This window comes from Lactuca sativa, chromosome 4 (genome assembly GCF_002870075.4).
Source record: "Lactuca sativa cultivar Salinas chromosome 4, Lsat_Salinas_v11, whole genome shotgun sequence".
Classification (NCBI taxonomy): Eukaryota; Viridiplantae; Streptophyta; class Magnoliopsida; order Asterales; family Asteraceae; genus Lactuca; species Lactuca sativa.
The window spans coordinates 182,491,298-182,516,489 of NC_056626.2; the positions used below are offsets into that span (position 1 = coordinate 182,491,298).

General features: G+C 37.9%; 1 non-coding gene across 1 annotated transcript; it reads left to right on the forward strand.

Moving 5' to 3' along the window:
- The first annotated feature begins 1,494 nt into the window (after nucleotides 1-1,494).
- LOC111900831 (uncharacterized) lies at nucleotides 1,495-2,057 on the forward strand. The gene is made up of 3 exons (XR_008232188.1): nucleotides 1,495-1,626; nucleotides 1,695-1,871; nucleotides 1,958-2,057. It is a non-coding gene; the product is annotated as an uncharacterized LOC111900831 (transcript).
- Nucleotides 2,058-25,192: the final 23,135 nt, after the last annotated feature.

The window sequence follows — 25,192 nt, forward strand, 5'->3', positions numbered from 1 at the left end:
TAAAAAAAATTAGAAAAGTTGAAGACCCCGCCATTGCAGGGACCATTATCTAGGGCTTTTTCAAGGAGTTCTCTCTGTAATGTACGCTCCCTCACCTCACCTCCTATCGGAAACCTCAAGTCATTTGTTTCCACCGGCGACCTCGGCTCATCTGTTTCCACCAACGACCTCGGGCTCACCTCACGTCACCGGAGACTACAACGACTACTCAAATTTGCAAGCCCTAAGTACGATTAAGGTATGTTTTTGTTTACATGACCGACCTTATCTTTATCTCGACACTTCTCAACAACAGTCGTCGACTTGCTCAGCCGACCAATGTTCTCCACATCTCCAAATTCTTGCCTTCCCATGGTCCGTCAGTTAGATCTAATTCGCCAAAGGTATGTTTTAGGACCTAAAGACGTGTTCTTTAGGACCTAGAGACGTGTGCTCTGCGATGTGGCCTGTTAATCGAATGGAAGCCTGTTAATCGAATGGAAGTCTGTTAATCACAGAGAATCAACTAATCAGAGGAGGCAAAAGGGTCTCCTTTGTTATCAGTTTACCCTTGACTATCTGTGTGTTGTTTTCCAGGTTCGTATCACAACCCTTAATCATGTTTTTTCAATCATTTCCATCGATTCTTCAATTGGATTTCCATTTTTAGTTTCTGTAGTTTATACCCTTAATTGTTCGTGTGAAAGAAGTGATAGATTTGATTTGAAGTTGGTTGGATTTTGCAATCCCATTCAGATCTCTGGTTTTAATGAATTCCCTTTAGCTAGATCATTTTCGGATATCGATTTTTGGTTCGGGATTGCAAAATTGGGCGTAATCCACGAGAATATATGAAAAGCGAATGTTTGAATATCATCGATTTTCGATTCCCATTTTAGAAAAACTGTATTATCTTCTATTATTGTGGTCTACCCACTTCAATCGGGTAGACGATTCAAATGTTTTTTTTGGTTTATTGTTTTACCAAAAGCGGAAATTAAATATTTACATTTATTTGTTGTTGTTATTTCGCAATCGATTAATTCGTACATAAAAACACTATCAGTACTGTTTAAAGCTTGACGATTCCAAAAAATCACAACCAAAACACTACGATTTCGTACATAAAACACCATCATCACTGTTTCGATTTTGTGTGAAATTTCGAAGTCTGAAAAACTAACAAACCACTAAACAGATAATAAAGGAAGAAAGCTTTCGATTTTCATGGGTGGTTTTGACGATCATGGTGGGATAGTTGGCGATTGGATGCCTCCGAGCCCTAGCCCTAGGTCTTTTTTTGCAGCTATGTTGGGGGATGATCCTGGTTCAAGATCAGTACCCGACCCTCCAAAAAACGATACCAATAACGACACCGGGTTCACTTTCCCTGGACCAAATCCCCAAATCGGGTCTGAAAATGGCGATGCGACAAAATCAAGTGAGTTTGGTGATCAAAAAACGAGCTCAAGGGCACCTCTTGTTGAAAGAATGGCAACTAGAGCCGGTCATTATGCTCCTAGGTTGAATACAGAGATTATAAAATCTTCTGATAATTCACAAACTCAACAATCTCCATATTTATTTTCACCTGGTGTTAGCCCAACTTCTTTTCTAGAATCACCTGTTTTCCTTTCCAACTCATTGGTAAGCTCACTAGATAAAATAGGGGTAGATTAGTAATTTACTATACTAAATGATCCTTTCTGTTGTAGGTTCAACCATCTCCAACTACTGGAAAGTTCCAATTTGTTCCAAATGGTAATGGTAGAAGCTCCATGATGTTCTTGGATTCCTCTAATAGGGTTAAAGAAAATTTCTTTGAGGACACTAATAACACTTCTTTTGCCTTTAAGCCTTTCCCAGATTCAGCTCCTGTATCTCGTGATCATGTAAGCAGAGTAAACATACCTTTAAAAGTTATTTTCTCAAAAAAAAATTTTTAAACATTAATGATTGTTTCTTTTGGATCATTTAGGTGAATCCACCTTTCACGTCTACACAATCTTTTCAACATAATGAAACTCTAGTTCAAGCTGAAAGACAATTCCCTCCACAAAAGATTGAACCAACACAAAATGAAACATCTTCACTCCATATTCACTCAGGCTTTCTTAATGGTAATTCTGAAAGATCTCAAGAACATCATGAAGATGATGCAGATCAAAGAATAAATGGAGATATTGGTAATAATTCCAACAGTTCCTCATCTGAAGATGGATATAATTGGAGGAAATGTGGTCCTGTTAAATTGTCCTATACTACCTGGCTAGATATTGGTAATAGTTCCAACACTTTTATACCCTGTTTATGTGTAATCTATATTTTTTCATTATTATAATAATACAATGTAAAATTGCATCCTCAAACCCCCACGACTCCTCAAGCTACTCGATCAAAAATTTTGTTTATGGGAAATTTGAGTTTCCAAATTGAAGAAAAAGATGTGTATGTGGTTTTTGTCCTTGAGTCTTTCAACTTCATTTTCCATGATCAGTTTTACGACAACTAGTTGTCTTTGTAGAGTTAATTTCTTCAAATTTACTGGTGAAGTTGTTGAAGTCCGATTGCAGTCCCACAGCAACACCACAATACGAAGTTCAAAATAGTTTACTTTTGGTCCTCCAATGTTTATTGAATACACACAATTTACCCTTACAAAACTTGATGGTCTTGTGATAAACATATATGGGAATATACTCGATGCCTTAGGTGTTGCCCTGCTACTATCAAGGTAACATCATATACTTATCTTTTTTCTTTTTTAAAAATTTAATCTTACTTTATTATTATTATTTATTCCATTCGATGAAAGGCTGCCTTTGGTATGCAGTTCCTGTCATAGTTGCTTCAGCTGCTCCTTTTGACAAACAACAAGAAGTTGATGTTAGTGATGAAGATTGTACAATTTGACACAACTGCAAGTGAGCTTCCTTTACTTATTAAGGTTAAATTTTGTGATTTTCTTCCAATCTTTTTTATTTTTAATTTTGTATTTGTATTTTTCCACCCACACACACCAGGACTCGCTCGTTTCTCTTAGAGTAAATTTGGGGGTAACATTATGCCCGCCAACTATTTGATTGAATGTTTGCTTCTTTGGGCAGTGAAACAAGTCACATTTATATAAGTACTCTTGGTCCATTTTTTTCAAGGGGGTTGTTACCAGCAACTCAAGACATGAATTATGTTCTCAAGGTAGGAATGCATAGTAATTTGGCAATATAGATCTTTTATTTTGCCTCCTTTGTGAGTATATTTAAAAAAATTATAAACATACTTACATGATTAAATTTAACCTTGCCTTATTAATTGTTTTTAATGTAGTGGATGATCTGAAGGTGAATGCTGAATACACAGGATACATAGTAGGTTCTAGTGTTGTTGTGTGGTTTTGGGAGGTTGTGAAAGCACTTAACAAGGAAGACAGGGCGAGATTGCTTCAATTTGTCACTGGTACATCAAAGGTATATTTGAGGATATAATACCTGAATTAATTATTAATGCGTTTATACATATAATACAATCTAACGATAATATTGATGATTGATTAGGTTCCATTGGAAGGTTTTAAAGCACTACAAGGTTATATCGGGTCCACAGAGATTCCAAATTCGCTATTGATTTTCACATAAGCATATCAAGCAATTCCAAATTCAGTTGCTTCCAATTTGGGGGTTATTACCCCAATTCCTTTCGATTGCTCTCCGATTAAACGATTTCTTGCCGACTGCAAAGCCTCCACAAACCCTACCACGACTCCATCTTTATCTACTTTTTCTTAACGGAGACCTGATTTTACTCCATCGTCGTCTACTTTGCCCTCTGTCGCCATCCTTCGCTCTCCACCTGACTCATTTTGTCGGAATCTATATCGGTTTATCTCATACTGGCCTTTCCCTCATCAAATGATTCTCAGTTGGTCCCTTCACGGTTTGTACGGATACCAATAAGAAGAAACCTGAAAACAATGGGGTTGAATTGATTAATGTTTTCAGGGTTGAATTGATTAATACATGAAGTATTTTCTTGGTCTTTATCTTGACTTAATTGAGAAAGTTGGACTTTTTACGAATTTGCCCTTGTGTAACTTTTGTATGCAGCATTGAAGACAGTTCACACAAGAGTAATTGACACCTCTCTTGTATTCAAATATTGGAGTGGCTCCAATTTTAGGTGACCATCTTTGAATGATTTGTGTAAGGAAAGTTTCAAATATCTAGTTGTAATATTTTGTTCTACCCAAAAACACGTAAATACCCTCGTCACTTTCATCATTGAAAATTGCCTTAAAAGGCTTATTCAGTCTTATCTATTTTGACCATTTCCTTAGTTTATAAAAATATTAGATTGTTTCTTCATTATATGACGAAACTTGCAAAAAGACATAAATACCCTCTTGTCTATTTTGCAGTTCCTCTGTCCTGGAAATAGGAAGCGATCCGGTGTACTCAATTGAACGCCTTCGCGAAGAGAATGATGCGGTTATTTTAGCAATGGGGGCAACAAAGCCACGAGACCTCCCTGTTCCTGGACGTGAGCTCTCAGGTGTGCATTTTGCAATGGAATTTCTACATGCAAATACTAAAAGCTTATTGGATAGCAATCTTGAAGACAGAAACTATATGAGAGGAACCAAACATAGTGCATTGTACTCTCATTTATTTTCTAACTATAACAATATACTTCCATTTTCTTAATAACAATGTACAATCGGATCCCCTTAGTCATTCGAACGATTATTTGTATGGCATTAAATTTATGCAATGGATTCTATTTTTTGTATATGATATTTATTTTCTATTATGAAACATTAAATACAAATTTAATTTGAAAACAAGTAAATCTATAAATAATATTTTTTTTAAAACATTTAAAATTATGATACGCAAAAATGTGTGTCATCTTCATTTATGACATGGCCTTTCTTGACAGGGGCTTTCTTGATAGACAATGCGTGTCATTAACACACGCGTTGTAAGGTTACGACATGCGAATGCGTGTCGTCTTCCTTTATGACAGGGTCTTTTTTGATACGCATTGCGTGTCGTAAAAGCGCGTCGTAATTGCGCATCGTAAATGAGCTTCGTAAATGCGCGTCGTCTCTCTTTATGACAGGGCCTTCCTTGACACGCATTTGCGCGTCGTCTGAGCCTTTTACGACATGCAATGAGCGTCGTAAAAGGCTGTTTTTCTAGTAGTGGTTTAGATTAGATAGTTTTACAAACATGTAATAGATAAATGTAATTGACATTTGATGATTAAATAAAGGAGTATTATTTATAAGTAAAGCTATTGTCTTATGTTAATTGTTTAACTATTATTTCACTTTGCATGTTTTGACATCCTGAATAATTGAGTTATTAAGAATAATTATTCGAATGGTCCACAATCGTTCATATGTTGGAAGTAGGTATGAATGAAGATTGTCATGATTTGGTGTGTAGATTGTCTAAAAGGTATTAGACATAGCAAAGGTTTACTGCAACGTTCATGAGTGCTTATGAACAAGTTTTGAGCATTTGAATAAACCCGTGCTTGCTGGAATCACTTTATGGAACGTAACGCAAGTGATTGTAAGACGATAATATCATATGGTCTTAAAACCAAGATATATGGTTTATTGTTTATTAATTGGTTGTGCATTGACAATGCGAAACCGCATCAGTAAATTGATGTCATAAAATGCATTGTTGTGTATAGTTGATTAGTAAATAGTAAATGCATATAAGTCGAAGTTTATCTGTTACTTTTATCCTAAGAGGGTAAAAGCGATATCAGGGCCCTTCGATGATTTGATTTGACTTTATGTGCCGGGCCTGGTCAGGACTAAATTGATGTGCTCAATTAACTTCTATGTAAAATGAATCTGAGATCGAGAAACCAACTGCTGGACAGTAAGTTCCATAAGATTGTCCACACAATGTCTAAACAGAGGATTGTACGATCCCTTATCTAAAAGACAGGATACTGATAAGATCAGAGTTTGACAGCGTCTTTGAGAGCTACAATTGCTAATCGGATTGTGTTTGCATATATAGTTACTAGACTTATCCAAGTGGGAGACTGTTGGATTAGTGTCTAAGGCTGTAACTATATTTGGTAAGTACTTGACCCGGTTGTGCATGGTCCTTTTGGGTTGCCTTCACCATAGCAACTTGACAGAATGATTTGTAAAGAGAGAAGAGATATTATTGTTAATATATTATGAGAGTAATATATCAAAGGAATAATAATATTATTTGATTGATATAAGTCTTAAATTAATTGAGAATTAATTTGGTGACTTAAAGAGGTTAATTGAATAAAGGGGCATAAACTGTCACATGTATGATAGTTGAGTTTTGGGCTATGTATCCTTATGGATATTAGGGTGGACGGATTTTAGGGTTAGGATACCCTAAAATCGTCTAAGCCTCATATCTAGGAGGATCTTTAGATTGCTTAGGGCCTAAGTTATTCAATTAGGGTTAAGGGTGCAACCCTAGTATCTCATAGTATAAATAGACCCCTTGGGTGAGGGAAATCGGCAATACTCTTGCAAGGAAGAACCCTAGAGCCGATTTCTCACCTCCTCTCTCTCTCTCTCTCTCTCTCTCTCTCAAGACCATCCTCTTCCTAGTTGGTGTTTGTAAGCCATTAGAGGAGTGACAATTGTGACTCTAAACTCCAAGAACAAGAAGTTTCCAGCAAGCAACTTAAGGTAGTCTTTTAGGTTTGATTTCATATGATATGATTCAATTGTTTACACTAGATCTAGAATTGTAAGCCTTGGATACATTGCATGTTCAATTAGAGAAACCTAGATCCAAGCATTAGGGTTTGCATATGCACATAGGAAAGTTCTTATGGCTCAAACCCGTCATATATATATATATATATATATATATATATATATATATATATATATATATATATATAGAGAGAGAGAGAGAGAGAGAGGAATGATCATTTGAGAAATTATATATTCCTGAGAACTTGAGAACTAAAAGTGCACCACTAAATAAAAAAATTTTAAGGGCTTTGATTTTTTATGGCAGTCTCGTAATTAACAAAAGCTTGAATGGTGTATACGGGATTTTAACAAAAATATTGAGGGTAAACTGGGAATGAGATTTTCTCATCCCTAAAACTCATTCTCTCTCTCTCTCTCCTCTCTCTTATGTATGTCGTCCACTCGTCCTTAATGTCTCCTTCCTCTCTCCGGCCACGAGGTTTGCTCCATCTTTGCGTCTGTTTGGTGGCGATATTTGATGGGTTTGAGCCGTAAGAACATTCCTATGTGCACATACAAACCCTAATGCTTGGATCTAGGTTTCGCTAATTGAACATGCAATGTATCCAAGACTTTGATTGATAGATCTAGTGTAAACATTCAGATCATAACATATGAAAAACAGATCTAAAGGATTACCTTGAATTGTTTGCTTGAATCTTCTTGTCCTTGGAGCTTAGAGTCACAAATGTCACTCCTATAATGGCTTACAAACACCAACTAGCAAGAGAATGATAAGAGAGAGAGATAGAAGACTAAGAAATCGGCCAGGGTTTCTTCAAATGCAAGATTGTCGATTTCCTCAACCCTATGGGTGTATTTATATTAGTGAGCTTCATAGGGTTTCACCCTTACAACCCTAATTGGATAACTTAGGCCCTAAGAAATCCAATATCCTTAATGATAAGCCTTGGACGATTTCTAGGCTCTTCCAAACCCTAAATCGTCCACCCCTTATCCATAAGGAATCACAACCCAAAATACAACTATCATACAACTGACAGTTTATGCCCCTTTTATTCAATTAATCTCTTTAAGTCACCAAATTAATCCATAATTAATTTTTGACTTATATTAATCAAATAATAATATTATTATTCATTATATTATTCTCATAATATATTAATAATATTTCTTCTCTCATTATAAATCATCCTGTCAAGTTGCTATGGTGAAGGCAACCCAAAAGGACCATGCACAACCGGGTCAAATAGTTGCAGCCTTAGATACTATTCCAACAGTCTCCCACTTGGATAATCTAGTAACTATATATACAATCATAATCCGATTAGAAATCCTAGCTCTCAAAGACGCTGTCAAACTCTGATCTTATCAATCCTGTCCTTTAGATAAGGGATCGTATAGTCCTCTGTTCATACATCATGCAGACATAATCATTGTCCAGCGTTTAGTTTCTCGATCTCATATTTATTCGACATAGAACTTAATCGAACACATCAATTCAGTTCTGACCGGGCCCGGCACATAAGTCAAATCAAATCATCGAGCGGCCGAGATATCGCTTTTACCCTCTTAGGATAAAAGTAACAGATAAACTTCGACTTATATGCATTTACTTATTCATTAACCAATTATACACAACAATGAGTTTTATAACATCAATTTACTGATGCGGTTTCGCATCATCAATGTACAACCAATTAACAAATAACAAACCATATATCTAGGTTTTAAGACCGTATGATATTATCATCTTGCGATCACTTACAATATATATATATATATATATATATATATATATATATATATATATATATATATATACTTTAAAGTGATTCCAGCAAGTGCGGGTTTGTTCCAATGCTCAAAACTAGTTCGTAAGCACTCATGAACGTTGTAGCAACCTTTTGCTATGTCTAATACCATTTAGACAATCTACATACCAATTCATGACAATCTTCATTCATACCTACTTCCAACATATGAACGATTGTGGACTGTTTGAATAATTCGATTATTCTAAATAAACTCAATCATTCAGGAAGTCAAAACATGCAAATTGAAAGAATAGTTAAACAATTAACATATGATAGTAACTTTATTATAAATAATACTCCTTTATTTAATCATCAAATGTCAATTACATTTATCTATTACAAGTTTCTAAAACTATATAATCTAAACTAATATCATCCTTCAGCCCAATACTCCAAGCATGTTGCAAATGCTTAACCCTAGTCAATCCCTTCGTAAGCGGATCTGCTGGGTTATCTTCTGATGATATCCTCTTGACCACGAGGTGTCCTTCTTCTACTCGATGTCTAATAAAGTGGTATTTTTTGTCGATATGTCGAGATCTACCATGATCCCTTGGTTCCTTGGTCAAGGCAACTGCTCCTTCATTATCACAGAAAATTTCCATAGGCTCTTTTATGGCAGGCACAACTCCAAGATCACCAATGAAGTTCTTCAACCACATCGCCTCCTTCGACGCTTCGCTCGCTGCGATGTACTCTGATTCGCACGTTGAATCAGCTACAGTTTCCTGCTTGGAACTTTTCCAAGTTACTGCTCCTCCATTAAGGGTAAAGACCCAGCCCAAATGCGAACGGTAGTTGTTCCTGTCAGTTTGGAAGCTGGCGTCACTATACCCTCGCACCTTTAAGTCATCACTCCCCTCGAGGACTAAAAACCATTCCTTGGTCCTCCGAAAGGTACTTAACGATTTTCTTGACTGCAATCCAATGGGCTCTGCCAGGGTTCCCTTGATATCTACTGACCATGCTCAAAGCAAAGGCTACATCAGGGCAAGTACAAGTCATAGCATACATGATTGAGCCAACTGCGGAAGAGTATGGTACTCGACTCATTTCTGCTATCTTGGCTTCGGTACTCGGACTTTGAGTCTTACTCAACTTGGCATTACTTTTTATCGGTAATTCTCCCTTCTTCGAATTTTCCATACTAAAACGTTTTAGTACCTTTTCTAAGTAAGTGTTCTGACTAAGTCCTATTAGTCTCTTCCTTCGTTCTCTCACTATCCTTATTCCCAAAATATAGGAAGCCTCTCCAAGGTCCTTCATAGCGAAGCACTTCCCGAGCTAGGACTTAACCTCCTGCAGTGTCGGGACGTCGTTTCCTATGAGTAGTATGTCATCGACATACAAAACGAGGAAGCTAACTATACTCCCACTAGCTTTGACATGTACACATGATTCATCTTCTCTTCGTACAAATCCAAACTCTTTGACTTTCTCATCGAACCAAAGATTCCATCTGCGAGACGCTTGCTTAAGCCCATAAATGGACTTCTCAAGCTTGCACACTCTATTGGGATGCTTCGTATCGACAAAACCCTCTGGCTGAGCCATGTAAACATCCTCAACCAACTTTCCATTAAGGAAAGCGGTCTTAACATCCATCTGCCATATCTCATAATCATGAAATGCAGCAATGGCTAGCATCACCCTAATAGACTTTATTTTCGCAACTGGTGAGAAGGTCTCATCATAGTCAACTCCGGGAGTTTGAGTAAAGCCCTTCGCAACCAATCACGCCTTATATGTGTGTACATTTCCATCCACGTCGGTCTCCTTCTTGAAGATCCATTTGCACCCAACGGTCTTACGTCCGGGCACATTATCAACCAAATTTAAACTTGGTTGTCATACATGGATTGAATCTTGCTGTCCATTGCCTCTTTCCATTTTGCAGACTCCGGGCATGCCATGGCTTCCTTATAGCTATTAGGTTCATCTAAATTTATTAGTGTACCATCACTAATATACGTGTCCCCTTCGGTAGTAATATGAAAACCATAAAACTGGGGTTGAACTCTAACTCTTTCGGAACGTCTAAGAGGTAAGGACTCGTCAATTGGTTCAACCAGAGTTTCCTCTTCGGGTTGAGCGCCAGCGGTGGAGGTTCCTTCATCACTCGATTCTTGAATCTCTTCAAGCTCGATCTGCCTCCCACTGTCTCCTTGGCTTATGAGTTCTTGCTCTCGGAAAACCCCTCTCCTCGAAATGAAGACAATGTTGTCATTCGGTCTATAGAAGAGATTTCCAAAGGATTTCTGCGGGTAGCCGATGAAAATATATCGCTCACTACGAGGTTCAAGCTTGTTGTGAGTATCTCGTCTTACGAAAGCCTCGCAACCCCAAACCTTGATATGTGCCAACGAGGGAGCTTTCCCTGTCCACATTTCGTGAGGTGTTTTGGCAACCTTTTTAGTAGGGACTCGGTTAAGGATATGGGCGGCAGTCTTTAAGGCACACCCCCAGAATGAGATAGGTAGTGAAGCACGACTCATCATAGAACAAACCATGTCTAACAAGGTTCGATTATGCCTTTCTGCCACACCATTCAACTGCGCTGTCCTAGGTGGCGTCAATTGCGAAACTATTCCACATTCTTTGAGATAGTCGTGGAATTCAAGACTTAGGTACTCTCCTCCTCGATCGGATCGAAGCATCTTGATTTTCCTGCCCAATTGATTCTCCACTTCATTTTTGAATTCTTTGAACTTTTCAAATGTTTTTGACTTGTGCTTGATTAAGTAAATATACCCATATCTACTATAATCATCGATGAAAGTTATGTAGAGGCGGTTCCCATCCTTTGTGGTGGATCTAAAGGGCCCACACACGTCGGTGTGTATGAGATCCAATAAACCCTCACCCCTCTCACAAGTGCGAGTGAAGGGCAACTTGGTCATCTTTCCAAGTAAACAAGATTTGCACGTGTCATCTTCCCTAAGGTCGAATGACTCCAACACTCCATCCTTTTGGAGTTTGGCTATGCGCTTCTTGTTTACATGTCCAAGACGACAATGCCACAAGCATTCTCTATCCATACTATTGGAAGAATCCATACACAACACATAATTTCCTAGGTTATCTACAACCATAACAGTTTCATAAATTCCATTACAAGACATTTCTTCAAAATATAAAACACCATTTAGATAAGCATAAATCGAACCATTCTCATTAATAAACGAATATCTAAATCCTTGTCTAAACAAACCATGAAACGAAATGATGTTTCTTGCCATATCTGGCGAGTAGCAACAATTATTCAAATCTAAACTTAATCCATTACTAAGCACTAGAGAATACACTCCAATCTTGGTCACAGGCGACGATCTTCTGTTCCCCATGATTAGATTTATTCTTCCACGCTCCACATCCCTATTTCTTCTTAGTCCCGGCAATTCAGAACAAATGTGGTAACCACACCCGGTATCGAAGACCCCATAAATAGCATGAGATGAATCATTAGATTTAATTGTGTAAATACATGCGAAAGACGGCTTGATCTTTCCTTCCCTGATGGCTTGCATGTATTCTGGGCAGCTTCTCTTCCAATGCCCTATTTTGTGACAATGGTGGCACTCTGCCTCCTTCGGGTTAGGGTTGGGTTTAACAGGATCAACCTTGGTCCCACTAGAAGAGGAACCATCTCGGGACTTTCCCTTGCGGTGGCTCTTAGACGGAGCCTTCCTCTTCTTACCCCTTCCTTGCACAATAGCCAAAACAGGAGCAGCGGGTAGATTGGGAGTTGGTGCAACAGACTTGTCCTTGAGGTTGCTCTCAGCAACCCTTAGGAGACCTTGGAGTTTACTTAGGGTGACCTCTTCCTTGTTCATGTGGTAGGTCATCCTAACTTGGTTGTAACACGGAGGCAAGGAATGAAGTACCATGTCGATAGCCAAATCTTCCCCAATGTCGACATTCAACTTGCGAAGACGATCGACATACCTTTGCATCTTTTGCAAGTGTACGGTTAGAGAATCTCCATGTCCCATTTTAGTAAAGATCATGTTAGTGAAGATCTCGTAACGTTCCTGCCTCGCGTTTTGAGGGTATCTCTCCAGTAAGTCTTGATGCATCTTGTACGCATACATGTCCTCATAGGACTTTTGGAATTCGGCGTTCATTGTGGCTATCATGATGCAATGAACCTTCGTCGCATCACGTTCATGAGTCTCAAAAGCAGTCATTTCAGTCGGAGTAGCGACTTCTGGATTGATCTTCTCGAGCTTCTCGTGAAGGACATACTCCTTGTCCTCGTAGCGAGCAATTGTGCGAATGTATCTTATTCATTCGCTAAAGTTCGTTCCATCGAAAGTCACCTTCTGGCAAAGGCTCATCAATGTGAATGAGCTAGAAGCAGCGTTGTTCGCGTTCGACATCTACAAATAGAAAGGACAAAGATTGATTAGAATTTGAATCCCTAATTATCACCCAATATGAAAAATTAGGGCTAGGATCCAACAACATTATTTACACATTAGAAAAGGGATGCCGTAATCCAACATGCAAACAATTTGAAGGTAAGTGAATGACGATTCATTAATTCACCACCATGAAAACATAACCTTAAGTTCTAAATGTATTGAGAATTCCTAGGTTTCAATGAGATTCATTGAACCTTTCAATGGCATGTTTAAATCTCGATAGGCTCCTCTTGTTTGTGACTGGGATGCCGAGGATCACAAAGTGGGTGTGAATAACCATGCAAATCTACACGGTGCCTTCATTGTTGCAATCACATATTCGATGTGCCGGTAAACCACACACGCTCCACCGAACTATGATAAAAAAATGAATCACCCTTTGCCACCTTTGCTTAGAACCAATTAGTGTGCCGGTAAACCACACACGCTCCACTAACTTCATAGCAAGGGTGCAAAGTGTAATTTCATGGGATTGCATCAATTCACTTTTCCTAAAGTAACTAGGATTGGGAATTTGAAAATCATGTAGTTACTTTGTATTTAATATTATACTTTTAATGAGGAGATAGAGTTTCCCTATCCTACCCGTTCGGCTAACGGCCCTCCACCGTTCAAGCAAGCGGTGGGTGTGAGTGTACACCCATTAAGCGCTATTTTATAGGCAGCAACCTTATACCCACCTTATAGACTAGCTTCGCGAATGAGGCCTACTAACGGTAAGACTAGCATTTTAATTATACATATATATATATATGTATATATATATATATATATATATATATATATATATATATATTAATCTTGTAATATTACATTAGTATAGGGTTGAATTTTAAACTTGTAAAATTCTAGGGTTTGAAATTTAAATTGTCTAAATTAAACTTTTAATCACAAAACATAAATTTCAAAACTTGAGGACAAGTTTTAAACTTTTCAAAACATAAGGGATCAAATAAAAAATAATTTAAATTAACCATTTAAGCACATAATTATCCATATTTGATTTATTTAATTGTTTCTTGCAAAACAATTCAGCAATTCAATTAAAATAATCAATCAATTATCTCATAAGGAAATTATTATTCAATTAATTGGTAAATATCTTTTGTTAGGTAAAGGATATACTTAAATGTATGTTAAAATCGGATTTATATTGACCCATTAAGATAAAGGCAAGTTTCCATAAGATAAACAACAAGAAATCCCGAAACTAGCTCCTTCTGACACTCGAACTCGCCGAGTAGCACAATCGACTCGCCGAGTTGAGGCCTACTCGCCGAGTACACTATGGTACTTGCCGAGTTCATCAGGCAGAAGGACAAAAAATGATTTTGCAATCAACAATCAAGCAACCAATGCATCAATTCAATAGAAACCAATCAAGGCTCTGATACCACTGATGGGTTTGAGCCATAAGAACATTCCTATGTGCACATACAAACCCTAATGCTTGGATCTAGGTTTCTCTAATTGAACATGCAATGTATCCAAGACTTTGATTGATAGATCTAGTGTAAACATTCAAATCATAACATATGAAAAACAGATCTAAAGGATTACCTTGAATTGCTTGCTTGAATCTTCTTGTCCTTGGAGCTTAGAGTCACAAATGTCACTCCTCTAATGGCTTACAAACACCAACTAGGAAGAGAATGATAAGAGAGAGAGATAGAAGGGTAAGAAATCGGCCAGGGTTTCTTCAAATGCAAGAGTGCCGATTTCCTCAACCCTATGGGTGTATTTATACTAGTGAGCTTCCTAGGGTTTCACCTTTAAAACCCTACTTGGATAACTTAGGCCCTAAGCAATCCAATATCCTTAATGATAAGCCTTGGACGATTTGTAGGCTCTTCCAAACCCTAAAATCGTCCACCCCTTATCCATAAGGAATCACAACCCAAAATACAACTATCATACAATTGACAGTTTATGCCCCTTTATTCAATTAATCTCTTTAAGTCACCAAATTAATCCATAATTAATTTTTGACTTATATTAATCAAATAATATTATTATTATTCCTTATATTATTCTCATAATATATTAATAATATTTCTTCTCTCATTATAAATCATCTTGTCAAGTTGCTATGGTGAAGGTAACCTAAAAGGACCATGCACAACCGGGTCAAATACTTGCCAAATATAGTTGCAGCCTTAGACACTATTCCAACAATATTATCCTCGCTGAATCTGGAGGTTTGTACATCAACCAGCGACCACCACATGCATCGACATATCACTTTCTTCATCGTCTCTATCTCGGCTTCAGACAAGGATCCATAATTGATCCATATTTCATAGTCATTCTAACCGATTAATGTTGAATCTGAAATCCTCCAATGATTTAGGCTTCATTCTCGTGGATCATGAACAATTTCTGTAGGTATTTATTTTATTTGCATTTTGAATCTAAAATCCTTCGTAAATCTCTCTCTCAAGTACGTCCTCCTCAGTTCCTCGCCTCTCCAATAAAGTTAGGGTTTCTTCATCTGTGATTTCTTGGTGATTGAAATTGGACTTATGAATCTGTTTTGTTATGTCGTTCCCCAAAATCCTACTACAATAGTGTTGGGTTTGACCATGTCGTTCGGTTAGGGTTTAGAAACTAACAAATTGATATCAAATTAGAGTTTCAAATCCTTCAGTGGCTTGCCAATAAACAGTAACATAAAAAAAGATTTATTTTATTCGTTCTATTGATGTGGACATGTAATTGATTTTAGTTATATCTCTCATAAATCACAATTACACACTAAAATATACCATTAGTATGCATTTGGTTAAAAAATGTCGTATATGCAATGATGTTTTATGTATTAATCAATATTTTACTCGTAGATCTTTTATCAATTAGCATGATCTCTGTTTCATTAATGCTTTTACAACTATTTTGCTGCTAAATTTTGCTCTGATTTGAGGTTGTTTGGCATCCTGTTTCTCTTATCTTTGGTGTTATCTACTATTCATTTTGTATCAAATACAACATGTAGCTAACAATTATTAATAAGTGTGATTGTAATATTCTTGGATCCTTTTTTCAGTGTGCTACATTGGTGGGAACTATAACCTACATGTCACCTGAAAGAATCAGAAATGAAAGTTATTCATATCCAACAAATATCTGGAGCCTTGGCCTTGCTCTTTTTGAGTGTGGCACTGGTGAATTTCCTTATACAACAAATGAAGGACCTGTTAATCTTATGTTACAAGTAATTTTATCAACTGCAATATATTGGTTTTTTCTTTTATTCTTGCTGATATATAAATTTTTATTTCCTACATCATAATAGATCCTGGAAGATCCATCTCCATCACCACCAAAAGACATTTTTTCTCCAGATTTTTCTAATATCATGCATATTTATATATACAAAAATGTTTTCTGATTATATGCATATCTATAGTCACTAGATTACTGTAGAACATACAATCCTAAAATAGTTGCATTGTGTATTGGATTTAGTTATTTGTGGCAATGGAGGATATCAATGGTCAAAGAAAATGGAGAAAAGTTGCTTATGGAGGTATGCAGACTGGTTTTGATGACAATCACACATACAACACTTTCCTTCAAAAAATGGTGATGAGTGATAATGTGGTCAAAAGATACATGCTTAAGGTGATGCTAGATTCTGTTTCAATTTTTCAGTATCTTTACATCTTTAACTATTAGCTTGTAAAAGATCATAGAAAGATACATGCTTAAGGTGATGCTAAATTCCATTTCAAATTTTTAGTATCTTTACATCTTTAACTATTAGCTTATAAAAGATCATAGTATTTTGTTGTGTTTGTTTGATTTAAATTTACAATGAGGATAACAAAAGAAGAACCTAAGGCAACAAATGACTTACATTTATTATTGATGCAATTACGTGTTGTGTTTGGTTGATTTAAATTTAATTAGAAGGTATGTATGTATTTTGTTGCAGGATGTGGCTTTTATGATTGACGGATAGGCTCTTGAAATTACACTCAATGATTACCGGAAAACATTTGCATAGTTGGATATATTATCACGCACAACTATATGATGTTGGATTACACCATCCCAAAAGGTATAGGTACAACTAGCTACACTTTGTTTATTTTATGATTGCAAATTACAGACCAAATAAGTATGTCTAAAGTATCTTTACGTCTTTAACTATTAGTTATCTTGATTCAAAGCCAAAATGCAGGTGCTTTTTAAGTTGACTAAAAAATTTCATTTCTTCAAAAATAATTAAAAAAACTTACTAAAAATTCCTCCTTTTTTATTGATTAATTGTTGTTCTTGAATCACATGTAATTCCTTTACGGTAACCTAGACAGTTAGTTAAATTACATGTCCGATCAATAAAAATCACATGTAATTCACAAGTGAAACACATATGAATTATATGTGATTCACATATAAATCACATGTGATTCACAAATACACTTCATGTAATTCACATATAAATAACATGTAATTCACAAGCGAATCACATATGAATTACATGTGATTCACATATAAATCACATGTAATTTACATATGAATCACACGTAATTCACTAATGATTTACATATAAATCACATGTGATTCACATGTTAATCAAATGTAGTTTACATGTGAATCACATATAATTCACAAGTGAATCACATATGAATTACATGTGATTCACATATAAATCACATGTAATTCACATATGAATCATATGTAATTAACAAGTGAATCACATATGAATTATATTTGATTCACATATAAATCACATGTAATTCACATATGAATCAAATGTAATTTATATGTAAGTCACGAGTGAATCACATATAAATTACGTCTATATGCACACATGCATTTTGTGTGAGTGTTATTTGTTTTTATTTTCTTATGAATTTCACATTAAAATAATGATACAATCACAAGTGAATATCACATTATATAATCGCATGTGAATCTTAAATGATATATACATATGCATTCTTATGAGTGTTCTTGCATTAATCATTCTTTAATTGTAGATTTGGAAAAATTTGTGGAAAATTTTGAAGATGTTAAAAATGATAAATTGAAGAAAATATGAAAATTTGGATATGAATAATTGATAACACTATGAATCTTTGTAGCATTTTTTATTTTTTTTATATTTTATTTTCTATCGAATAAAATACTTGTATTATTATGTTTTTAGATTGATTAATAAAAATAAAATTTTTTATGATTTACTTACGAATATTATATTATAGGAAATATGCATATATGCATTTGAAAAAATATGTATATATGCACCAAAAACGTTGATTAAAAAAAAAAAAAAAAAAAAAAAAAAAAAAAAAAAAACCTAGAGTTATTTATTTATTTATTTATAAATATTGTAATTTTTTTTAAAAAAATGACTGATTTTTAAAACTTTACTTGCTAGAAAAATGCAGTTTTTGAAAAAAAAAATTGCAGTTCTTTTTGAAATATTTCCAGTTTTTTTTTTTTAATATTTAAGTTGCAGTTTTTTTGAAGTGATGAGATTAAAACTTAATCTTGAAGATCAATTAGATCTTAAACAGGTAAATATTGATTAAACAGTAAGAACACGAAAATAAAGAACAAGTCAAGAATGAATCAAACGTGTCGAATGATTATAAAATAACCCTCAGAAGAGCTCGATCAAGAACATCAACTTTAGAGGGTTGGAGGTTTATAAGAACGATAAAAAAAATCTGTGATACTATCGTAATTCTATAAAGCGTTAATCGTTTTTCTAGATCGTTTTTCTAATATGCATGCAAGCATATACTTATATAATAAACCTAGCAAGCTCACGGTTGGACAGGCCCAAAACTGGAGCACAAAATAAATGGACTAACAGCCGAGCCCAATGACGCAATCTTCAAACAAATCTTCAACCCAACAATCTCCCCTTTGCGTCAATTGGAGCGAGATCTTCACTTGTTACTTGGGCCAGTAGCAGCACCAGGTACCTTCTTCTTCACGGTCTCAAACAGACGAGAGATAAGAGCCAGTATCGTCTGCCTGAATCTGATGTACCATTGGATCATGTCGTTGAAGTACTTGACATCGTCTGCTGCATTCTCTTTACACCTTCGGATGATCGACAGCACGTGCTCTAGGCAAGCAGTGGTGTAAAGATGTTTGTCAGCTAAAGCAAAGAGACATTTATGTCCTTCTGCTCTAGTGAACATGACCGAATTGCATCTCGGGTCGATCTTGCCCATCTGCATTTGATTGAGATCACTGGCCGATCCCACAGGAGATATCTTCGGTTTCTTCTTGAAGACTGTGGCAACCTCCTGATCCATTAGGGCAACCTCCATGATGTAACAGACTAACATCCTTTTGAGATGGTCTATAATTGGACCATATTCGGCTTCATTCGTCAAAAGGATATTATGCAAAACAATCCAATCATGAGGATTTAGATTCGGTAGATCTGCCAGGGATATAAGATGTTCGGTTCTTGCAGACCCTCGAATCACCTTGAACCGAACGTTGATGACTCTTCCTTCGGTATAAGGCTTTAAGACCCGAACATTCACTATCTTCTGGGCGCTCCATGTTTGATACTGAGGACGAGCAGCCTTCAGATAGAATTCGATCAGCTCCCTATCAACCTCTGGATTAGGATGAGGGACTTCAAAGATATTGGAGAGGGCGTGGAAGATAAACGCCTTTCGAGTCAACGGCATGTCGAACTGCGAATCGACAGAATTATAGCAGTCGAAGGAGATCACCGGCTCGAGCCATAGGATGCTAGGAGTATCTATGGCCTCCTTAATCATTCGCTCCCGAGTCCAGGCAGGGAAGAGAGTCTTCCTGCTCTCGAGGAGATCGTGGGCTTCTTTCTTCTTGCGTTCGGCTTCTTCAGCCTCTCGCGCCACACGAATGTAGTCATCATCAGCATTGCGACTGTTTTTGCGCTTTAACATGTCCGCAATGGTTTCTTTATCTTCATCTTCATCTTCTTCCTCAGCTAAGTTTTTCCCTTTATCCTTCACACCCGAACCCGAAGCTTGACCAGTCGGAGGTGGTTCGGTTGTGTGAGTAGCTGTTGAGGAAGGAGGTGGTTTCGATTCGGACTTCTTCCCTTCTCCACCTTGTTTCGGATCGGACACGAAACTAGGTAAGCCTTCGATTTTGCTAAGAAGGTCCATGGCAGGAGTAAGTTTTTCAGCAAGGGTTCACCTCACCGAATGATTAAGAATCGGATCGTGTGCTTCGAGGATGTTAGATAGGGCAGCGTGTACATCCGAAACACAAGATTTTATAACCTCCCGTTCGGATCGAAGAGCTTCAATCTGTTGTTGTGAGTTTGAAAGCTGAGTGCTCTTGACCTTAAGGGCGGTGGTTTTGCTTGCCAGAACGTCCATTAACGAATTTTCAGCTGCGAGATCCTCTTGTAGCTTAGCGAGGCGCTCGTCAATGGAGGCACGAAGGGCCGAGTTGTCATCGCTGATGGATTGGCGAAGGGTAGCGAATGACTGTAACTCCGTTGAGACGAACTTGGCCAATTGCTGAACGATTGGTTCCAAAGTTGTCTTGGTGGCATCAACGCTCTCCTGTAAGGACTTCAACAGGGAAGAGGCGTCTGAGAATAGTTTATCGACTTTTGCGGTCGCTGCCTCACAGGCTTTTGTGGAGGCGTCTATGGCGGCTGTGGCTGAAGCAACAGAATCATGCTGAGCCCTGGAGAAGGCATCAACAATCTTCTGAAGAGCGGCTTCAGAGAGAGAGGACTGGTTGTTGGAAGATGAAGCAAGAAGTAAGTCAACCTTCTCGTTTAGCTCCTTAAGATGCTTCTTCGTCACTGGAGCATCGTCCTCATCGTCACTTTGAACCTGAAACGGAATAAAGTAGAGCGAATCGAAGGTCATGTTTTCACCGCAAAGGAACGGGTTATCTCCATCAGAGGCATGATCTGGAGATGGTGGGGGTGGTGAAGTTGGGGGTGTGGTAGTTTTTGTAGGTTCAGGTTGAGTAGTTTTGGGGGTAGTTTCGGGTGGTGGTTGAGTGTGGGTAGGTTCGGTTGTATGCTGGGTTTCGGTTTGAGGTGGTTCGGTCACAGGTGGTGTTTCGGTTGCACTGGTATGAACCCCTGTATCAGATACGTTGGTTGTAACCTTTGCAGTTGTGGTTGTTATATCTGTGAAAATGGGTGGTGGTATAGGGAAAGAGGTTTGAGGAATGGTGGTAGTGGGGGTTATGGTGGGAATGGAAGTAGGGATGGTTTGAGGAGGTGAAGGAACTGGTGAGACATGAATTTCCATGTCTGGGGTAGGTGATCGGGGTGGGGTGTTGCCTCTTTGAGGGGTTTCGCCTCTTTGAGAGCCGTCCGAACCCGAACGCTCGCCTTCTGAGTCACTCGAAGAGGAAGGGAGGAGAAGTATGCGCTTCGGTTGAGTCTTCCTTCTCTTCGGCTGCGGTGACTGGGCAGGTTTTGTTTGTTTCCTCTTCCTGGGAGAAGGACCTTTAGGAGCTTTGGTCACTTGCTTCCCTTTTTCCGCCTTTTTTCCCCTGTTAACCGGTTTGTCAGCATCATGGATGGACTTTAGCATTTCCGGTGTAAGTTCCCTAGGTCCAGTTGCCCTAAACTCCTCAATCGTCCGGATGAGCCTGCTGTCAGAGGGAACATCGCCATACATTGTCTCCGGAATAGAGCCAATGAACGAAAACTTAGATGCATCGGAGACGATGATCTTCGTGGTATGAAACGTACCGATCGAAGACATCGATGCACCAGCAGCAGTTGGGACATCAAGTTTATCCATTGCCCATTTTGTGATAAGGATCCAAAACCGGGCATACGACACCTCAGAATGTCGTGATGAAGAAGAAAGGCTTTGGATGAGCTGTTGCCAGAGGACCAACCCAAAGTCAAGATTGACTCCGTTGTAGATTGCATACATAATCGACAAGAACAGTCGACTAGAACCGTCGGATCCTGAGCTCCATTCAGATAATCCCTTGAAGAGGACTGTAAACATGCCGTTCCACTGTGGCGGCAAGCAGGATTTCTTGAACTTCGCGACGGAGGTGAGCGCCTCCGTGTACCCCATGTTATAAAACATGTTGTAAAGATACCCAATCGGAATCATCTCCGGATTGATTCTTGTAGGATCAGCAGCCAACCCTAGCAGTGTGCAGAAACGTTGTCGAGAAATGGAGGTCTTGTGATCAGCAACCTCGAAGAACACCCGCTCGACTGCTTTGTCGTAGTGTGCAGTCGCATACACCTGCGATAGAATCTCCATGGGCACATACTCAACCCTAGAGAGAGCTGGAGCGATTTGTGAGTACTTCAGGCACTCGATGATCGGCGACATATAAGAGTCGTACGCCAGAGGGTTGAGGTCGATCACCAAGCATTGGTGAGGACGAATGGGTAGTATGTGTGAGGTAGCATGGACTGAGGATGATTCTGCCATTGTTGAAGGTAGGAAGAAGAAGATGAACAGTAAAGCTTTTTGGGAGTTTTTGCTCTCTAGAAAATTCGGATGTAGTAAAGAGGTAAATGGAAGTATTGACTGCCTTTTATAGTGGGTGAAAGGAGAGAGAAAAATCGTTTCAAATCTTCTATGGAAATACGAAAAGGTTTCCGGAATGACAGATGTGTGACAGTTAAGGCATGCAATGATCACGTAGGAGAGAGAGTGTCAGATTCCTAGGATCACGCCGCCCAACAAGCGCCGTTTCAGAACATACCGTTTCAAATCGTCACGCGCCTTTAAGTGCCAGAGAGGTGTCGCTTGAAATTCGCACATGCGTCCATGATGGCAGTAAAAGTATGGGCGTTCCACATTCACACGCGTTCCCTTTTTACCGTTGTTTGAAATTCAATCCTTTTAACTCCCGCCTGAGTCAGCAACCCTTCGTCTTATCTTCGAAATGGCATCTTTTGAATTAATTGCCTACGTGGATGAGTTTTGACCACAACTTGATAATTAACCACCAAAGCAATAATACAGCCTGTAATTATTATTAACGGAATTTTTGAAAATCAAAGATTTTCGTGCTAAGAGTGTAAAAAATAAGAAATAAAGCAACTCTTTTTAGGAATAAATGTGATGTCAATAATGACACGAAACAAGTAATCCCGGGCACGAATCTCTTCCTTCAAGATCAAGAGAGACCTTAAAGTGTTTATGTGGATTCCCGTTGAATGACGATCAAACATTTATTAATAAATGTTGAAAGGTTTCTTTTAATAAGGCTACTTAAGGGTGGCTTTCGCTTTGATTCAACAATTCTAATCTTGAAATAAGAAAGAAAGTGAACAAAGTACTTGTGAGACCGGTGTAGTCTCTTGAACAAGTAGGTAGGAATTAATTTTAAATTGGCTTGGAAAATATAAAATCTCAGAAAAAAAATTAAAAACTGGATCCCAAGGGAAGAAATGTTATGGTGTTGAACAATTTCATAGGAATCACACAAAAATAAAAATTTGAGATTTTAGTAGGATACATCCGTCAATTCGTTGGTGAATACTTGAGCAAATTAATTGTTCACCGTCAATTCAGATTTGGTGTTGAATTTTGGGTTTCACTCAGCTCGTAGTGGCACGAAACTGAGATCATAAACACAGTTGTTGTGTAACCATAAACCTCAGTGGTAATTTCTGAGAGTCTCAAGGGCGTTGATGAAACGAATGTAATGGAGAATTGTAATGGAGATGGTGTAAGAAAGTAAAGTACCTCTGCTGCGAAAATAAGGACCAAGCAGAAAACTCTTATCTCATATGAGAAGAGAGTGAGGTAGCTCACGATTAGAATAAATGTGATAGCCTAATTGGGAAGACAAGGTTTGTTTATACCAAGTCATTAAGATATTTTTATTCAGAATCTTATGAGGCTTCGGACACATACAGCAGCATGCTTCTAGGGACACTTAAGTAATCCAACAATTATATCCCCATAAACGAACAAACACAAAAAAATAAGAAATTTTTTTTGGAGTTTTTGATATATATAAAAAAATAAAAGAAAAAAAATAATCAAGAAAAAAATTGACTTAGAAAGAGTAAAAAAAAACTTTGGAAAAATTTGGTAACCGAACCCGAGCGTTCGGTTGGTTTCAGTTCAAGAAAATTTTGAAAAACCGAACCCGAGCGTTCGGTTGGTTTCGGTTCAAGAAAATTTTGAAAAACCGAACCCGAGCGTTCGGTTGGCTTCGGTTCAAGAAAATTTTGAAAAAACCGAACCCGAGCGTTCGGTTGGTTTCGGTTCAAGAAAATTTTGAAAAACCGAACCCGAACCTTCGGTAGGTTTCAGTTTTGGAAAATTTTAGAAAACCAAGGAATTTAGACATGCAATTAGAAAATACTTTTAACAATAAGATAAACAACTTTGTACAAGAAATATGCAACCAAGAAAACTACCTTTGTGGTGATGAGCGTGTCAGATGATTTAACCGAACTTGAACGTTCGGTCAATTTCGCTTCTTACGTTTGAGGTTGAGAGGTAGTTTGAGGTACTGACTCTGATTCCATCATACCTAGCCCTTGCAATATTCTGTTGAATGATGCTTCATGAAGAGCTTTGGTAAAGACGTCAGCCAGTTGATCAGTGGTTCTTACAAAGTGTACTTCGACGTTTCCATCTTCCACGTGATCTTTGATGAAGTGATACCTCAATGCTATGTGTTTGGTTTTAGAGTGTTGCACTGGGTTATGACAGATCCTAATTGCACTTTCAGAGTCACAATATAGTGGGATCTTCTTCATATTGAATCCATAGTCTCGAAGTTGACTCTGGATCCAAATCACTTGAGAGGTGCAAGATGCAGCGGCTATGTATTCCGCTTCGGCAGTAGACAACGACACGCACGTTTGTTTCTTGGATTGCCAGCTGACCAACTTCCCGTCAAGGAATTGACAACCGCCAGTGGTGCTTTTTCTGTCGAGTCCACATCCTCCAAGGTCAGCATCTGAATAGGCTTGAACGAAGAAGCCTGAATTGGAAGGATACCATAGACCTAAGGAGGTGGTTCGCTTGAGATAGCGTAAAATGTTCTTCACTGCAAGCATGTGAGGTTCGCGTGGGTTTGCCTGAAATCTAGCACAGTAACATACAGAGAACATGATGTCAGGCCTGCTAGCAGTAAGATACATTAGTGAGCCTATCATTTGACGATAGAGCGTGATATCAACAGCCGGTTTGTCTAGGGATGGAGTTAGCTTGGTGTCGAATGCCATTGGGACTTTGACTTTGGAGTCTCCCATCATCCCAAACTTCGCTAGGAGAGTCTTCGTGTATGCTTCCTGA